The sequence below is a fragment of the Nyctibius grandis genome, chromosome 1 (genome assembly GCF_013368605.1).
Source record: "Nyctibius grandis isolate bNycGra1 chromosome 1, bNycGra1.pri, whole genome shotgun sequence".
NCBI lineage: Eukaryota > Metazoa > Chordata > Aves > Nyctibiiformes > Nyctibiidae > Nyctibius > Nyctibius grandis.
This window is the reverse complement of record NC_090658.1, coordinates 8464655-8470654: the sequence shown is the minus strand read 5'-3', so window position 1 is coordinate 8470654 and position 6000 is coordinate 8464655.

The following is a 6000-nucleotide window of genomic DNA, read 5'->3' as shown; positions in this document are numbered from 1 at the left end:
TCCCAAGGAGTGCCATGTTGATGTGTTGTGTAAATCCCAGGGTGCTGCCAAGAGAACGTCTCCAAACATGGCACTGTGATAATTCATTAAAAGTTATTAGATCTTTCTGCGGCTTGCTTGCTTATCAAGCCCTGTCATATTACCTTTTGGACATAACAGATTGCCTCTGTGTTAATTGAATGATACACCAGAAAAAAAAAAAGAGCAAACAAGAGAGCTCAGAGGCTGTCACCGTCCATGAATTGTAAATAATAAGAGCATGATAAGGAAAAATTATAAGAACATCCCCCTATTATATTTAATAAAGAAACAATAAATTGCTACATTCTTGGATGGTTGGGGAAAAATAATGAGTTGAACAATAGACAATCTCATTTCTCTTTCCAACTGTGCAGAAATTAAATGTCAACTACAACCGCTTATTCTTCATTTCCACTTCTCTACTGTACTTTTTCTTGTCAGGCTCCTTAACTGAAAGTGAAGCAGGAGAGGGGACAAAACCAGCCTCATTTCTAAGAAGCCAACAACACGTTTAAAATGCTGGAGCATACTCTCTGAAACTCATGAGTGCTCTTTGTAATGAGAAAAGTTTCTGTGTAGGGCGAACTTTTCCTATTGTTCAAAGCTATCTCCCATTAATATTTTAAAATAGAAATTAAGTGGCTGTGTTTTCACGGTTAGAGTTTGAGGTGACAATTGTATGTCAAAGGACAAAGTAATCTCCTATAAAATATATATACAAATATAAGCAGTGTATTTGTTTCTGTTATGTACCTTATTTGCTTATTCCCACATAAAGTATATTTAAAATGCTTTGAAGCTAAATGGAGATGGAAAGCACAACAAAAGGAAATCAGCTCACAGAAGAATTAGTTAAGCAATTAGCAGTAGATCAAAGCAGCAGAGAGTCACGCCGGTGACTTTGTGGTTCAGTTCTAACTAAGCTTCGGCTGAAGCTGTTCTGGTTCAGTTCTGGATCAAGTGTGACATAACTTGAAAATTATTATGTGCATCCAGTGGTTTGAACCTTTGCTTGATTAATTCCCCAGATGGTCAAACTCAAAAGCTACTTACAAATTGTTTCTTCTTTTATGTGGTCCAGCAGACCACAGGAAACTTTTAGGGTGGACTTCTGTGTTTCCCCATCCTGCCACAGCTGCACCGCGGTGGCTTCTTGGTTCCCTCTGTGGCGGGGCAAGGAGCTGTGTCTCCTTCCCCATCCCAATGCGAGAGCCAGTATGGCTGTAAACCCTTTGCACCCTCCTTTGTGTCTCAAAGATGTGTGTAAGGGGGTGCTGGTGAGGACACCCTTCAACCCAGCTAGCCATTTGCCTGTATCCTTTGACCAGGAATTTGGAGGATCCCTGCATGTGTGCTATCTGCACTGGAAACAGGCTCCGCGTCCACCATCTCCTGTACAAACCTCTTGTGATGCAGCCTCCAAATGTTTGTGATGGGCACAGGGCTCGCCAGGAAGGGATGCACCTGGGAAGATGGGCAGCGTTCACCGGCTGCAACATCCAGCTGCTGGATGACCTGCTGATGGTCCCTCTACCAAGCACGGGAGGAATGGTCACATTCTAGTTTATATTATCAGCATTATAACTGTGAAGGTTAACAAGAGAGCTGGATGCAAATGAAAATGGACCTGCTAACATTTAGTTTAAGCTAATTTCCCAAATTGTGGCAAGCAGAGCGCTGGCACGTAGCCTGGCTCAGCGGTGGTCGCTGCTGCTGCCAGTGGCACCATGTGCTGCCACTTCTGCTGCAATTGCTGCTGCTGAGGATGGTGCTGGCAGTGCCAGCTCCAGGTGACCCTCCTGGGCTGCCCCAAATTCACTACTCCCACCCTGAGCTGCCAGCAGCACCCTGGCAGGTGGACTGGCTCCGTGTCCACAGCGTTTTATTAAAAAGAAAAGGGCAACTGCAGGAAAGAGCAAGGGGGAAATACCAAAACACGGCACCAGTGGTAGCTCATTAAAATGGGACAGCTCCCACAGAGAATTTCAAGCTGACAACTTGATGCTTATTTAGTTGAAACTGCATGCTGAGACCTGCTGGATATGGGATAATTCTCCTTGTTTAGTGTGGATTCATGCAGCACTTGGTTTAATTCTTAATAGAGTGAAATCTTTTATTTTTTCAGCCATCAGGCAGCTCTGTTTGGACCTTCCATCGAGAAGCTGTAGTGAAGCCCTGGTACTCGCTGGGGCTAGCAGAGGGGCACTTGTCTCTTTGAAGTCACCCATGGCAGGTGCCTCCATCTGAATACAAGTGTGAATTCAAACCGGAGATGTACAGATGTGTTTTGTGCAAAGTGGGTATGAATATAGACCCAAAACGTGGCTTGGGAACAAGCTCAGGAAAGCAAACAGTGTTTATGGGTTTAAAGGACTGCGTTTGTGTGCCACAGGGGGCTGGGAATGGGCAATGCTGTTCATTCCTTAGGATTTTGACAGATTGGAAAATCAGAGCAGCCAGAGGAGGAGGACAATTCCTCAGGCAGAGATAAAGGAGTCCACAACACGTCTCGGTGGGGACAGCAGAAATGATGTCTGACTCTGTGTGGCATGTCAGGGGTGAAAAGTCCTGCAGAAGCAGGCTGGAAGACAACACTGAGCAAGTGTTTTACCCAAAGGATTGCCAGGAGTGGAGAGAAGGATAACTTCTTGATGGATGGATCTGCCACAAGATAATACCTTCTCCCAAATATTGTCTGTGAAGAACTCTCAATCTCTTTAGCAGTGAGTATTGAGCTTTCTGCATCAAATTAGCAAACGCTGGTTTGCTAATCAGCAAATTGAACTGGGGCTGATGACAAGCTCCAGCCTGATGGTGAGTCCCATGGGATGGGGAGATGCCTGTCTATCTGTCCCCTCCAATTATCTGCCAACTGGAAGGGTGTCTCAGCACGCTCAGGTAGAAGTCCTGGTCTCTATCTCCTTCTCAGGAATGTGTTCCAAAATGCAATGGGAAAAGAGGATGATAGCAGGTAAGATGTAACCATTGGCCGAGTCGTTAATTCCTGCCCTTCCAGGCTATTTGGGTATGAACACAAGGAAAGGCAACCAGTCATTGTCATGGGGAATGTGCAATGGAAGGGCTTGAATGAAAGACAGTGCACCACTTGTTATTAGTGAGGTCCAGCCTGTCATCTCGTGGGCTTGGGACCTATTTTGCAACCGCAGGAAATGAGGATATGTGCCTGAAGGTGTTTCTGACCGAGCAGGTCCATTGCAAGAGGTCAATTAGGAGCAAGAAGGAAGTGCAGATGAATGGTGATCAGGAGTCGGTCAGGTTCAGTGCCGCTTGTCTCCTTGCCAGTAGGCTGGAGACTCGCAGAAGCTCCAGAAATGACACCTCTGAGTCCCAGCATCATTTCTACTGCAGGTGGAAATGGCTTTCCCAGCTCTGAGTGAAGGGTAGCAGAGAGGCTCTTTATCATAATGCAAAGAAAAACCTTGGAAATGCTTCATTAACCATATCTGAATCATATGTTTATTAAAGACTTTTATACCAAAGGAGCAGAGGAGTATTTTGGAATGTGTGTGCTTTGGGTTTGGTCTGAATTTGGGTTTACAAACTTTGCCAGGTGTTTCTGAGTGTAAAATATTTAGTATTTAGAAACTGACAGCTGTATTTTCCACCAGATTTTTAAGGAAAGGAGGCTGAACTGTTTGGTGTGGATATGTATGTTTATGTACCTTTATATTTGCTTTTTTTTGGGTTGATGTCTACAAACTGTGGCCTATGTATAGAAGTCTCAAAAATAACCCTTTCTGGCAAGTTTTGCAGAAGTCAGGCTGAGAACAGAGCAACTTTTCTACAGTCTCAATCCTTCAAATATCTGCCAAGTAACTTAATTACAGGATGCAGCCCTAAGAAAGCAGCCTTCCTCCTGGATCCTCCTCTTGTAAAACTTACTTGTTCCTTACTGAAACTGTAGGAGATATTACATGTGGTGTGTAATAATTTAATGTGGCTGAACCAATAAGAACTTTCAGCAAAATATTAACTTGTTGCTGAACCAAGGGGCAGAAGAGAGAGGTACCTAGAGACAGAAATGGGTTAAAGGAGCAAACTGTGCTGCCTATGGGTGTATGTTAAAGCCAGGCAAATAATGCTGATGCTGAATGTGTCTAACTCGAGCAATATTTGACTTTGTTCCACTTAGTTTTACTTAGTGGACTAATTTATCCCACTTTCCTTGCTGTAATTTGCGTTGTATTGAATTACAACCCGAGCGGAGTCAGCCCTTCTGACCCTGCTGCTGGGTCACGCCACAGCCACCCAAGCGCTGAATGCTGGTTACAGTGCACAGACAAGGGTTCATCAACGCTGCTGGACAAAACCAGGTCATGCCTGCAGCATTCGCGTCCTGGCCCCGTGAAGAGAAGACATTTCTGAAATAGCAAGGCACCAAGAATTGCAGGGGGACGGGAGAGCCTGGGTGCGTTTTGCTGCTTCATGCCGGGCGTGCTGGGGGTGCGTTAGCTGGTCCAGCTCCCGTCTGCCATGGGCACTCGCTACGGAAGTGGAAAAGTGTTTTCCATTTCACTGGGAGGATCTGTGCAGGTGGAGAAGCTCATTGTATCCCCTAATGGCTGGATGTCTTGAACCGCAGGGTGCAGAGACATACTGAACCCGACCTATTTCTTCAGTAGCTTTGCTAATCTGAGAAAGGGGAAGCACGACTGTCTGAGAGCAGTTAGTAGATGCTCTACAAATTAGGCTACATATTGGTTGGCTTTTCTAGAACCCCTAAGTGGTGCTGAAAATCATTACATTTTATTGTATTTTTTTATTCTTTTATCCCATTATGCATGCGTGTACACGTCTATTTTTTTCTTATGCTTTTTTTAGCTTATTCTTACCTTTCTAATGTGTTTGTGCTCTTCCCTGTCAGCTTGTTGCACTTCTTCCAGATCCTCTTTAAAGCTTGCAATATGCTTTTATCAACTTGCCCAATGCCTTGGCGGGGGTCCCCCCACCCTGCACGTTTGGCTGCTGCAAGGTGTCAGCTCCTGTGTTCACCAGGGTGACCCGTTCCTTGGCTGATCTTTAAGCAAATACTGCTCCTCCGTGATTTCCCAATGCCCCAGTTCTTTCTCTCCCACTGTAACACCTCTCTGGCAAAGCACGGTCAATCCCTTCCCTTCTTTTTTAGTGTGCCTGTGACCTCCAGTCTGTGATACTCTGACACTGGTGCTGAAACATCTCTCAACTCCTTTCTTTTACCTTTGGAGTTTGTCTCAGCACCACAAACTCCAGCTCTCTCCTTACATCTTTCCCCCATGCTTATCATCTCACATTGCTGAAAACCTCAGGAAGAATCCACTCTCTGAATCCATTACTTACTTTTCTATTTCCAGACCTTCAATGCGGTTTTTAATCTCCGACTCTCAGGCTAGAGGTCCCATCTGGCTGTTCAAAGCCTCCTGGGTCTCCAACAATGTGCTTTTCTCTCTCTCTGTGTATATTGTTCCTTCCTCTCTTTCCTATTACCAGCTCTATATTTCTTCCTCCCTTCTTCTCTTTTAAGCCACTGCACCAGTGACTTTCTAACCCCTTACCCCGGAGCCCCTCTTGTTCTCATCCCTCCTCTTCTCTTCCTCGAGCAAATTGAACACATAATAGTTTTTCTTTTGCTGTAAAACCACCCCTTGGACCTGACCTCTCTCTCAAACGTCACCTCCATCTCTCAGCTGATCTGATGTACTGCCAAGGACACAACTTTTATGGCTTCTTTCTTCATCCTTTCCTATCTCCACCCCATGGCATCTCTTTTTGCTCTGGTTCTCCACTGTGTTTCCATGTCTGGTGGGCTTCTATCCCATCCCCTTCAATCCCATCTCTAGCAGTCAGTCATCCTCCAAATCTCTTCTGTCCTGGCTCGCTGTGTTCCTCTGACCTCTTCCTAGTGCTTCCCCTGAATCTTTGGGGTGTAAACATGGGGTTCTTCTGTCTCTTACTTTCCTTTCTCTGCTGTCCTCCTTTTCC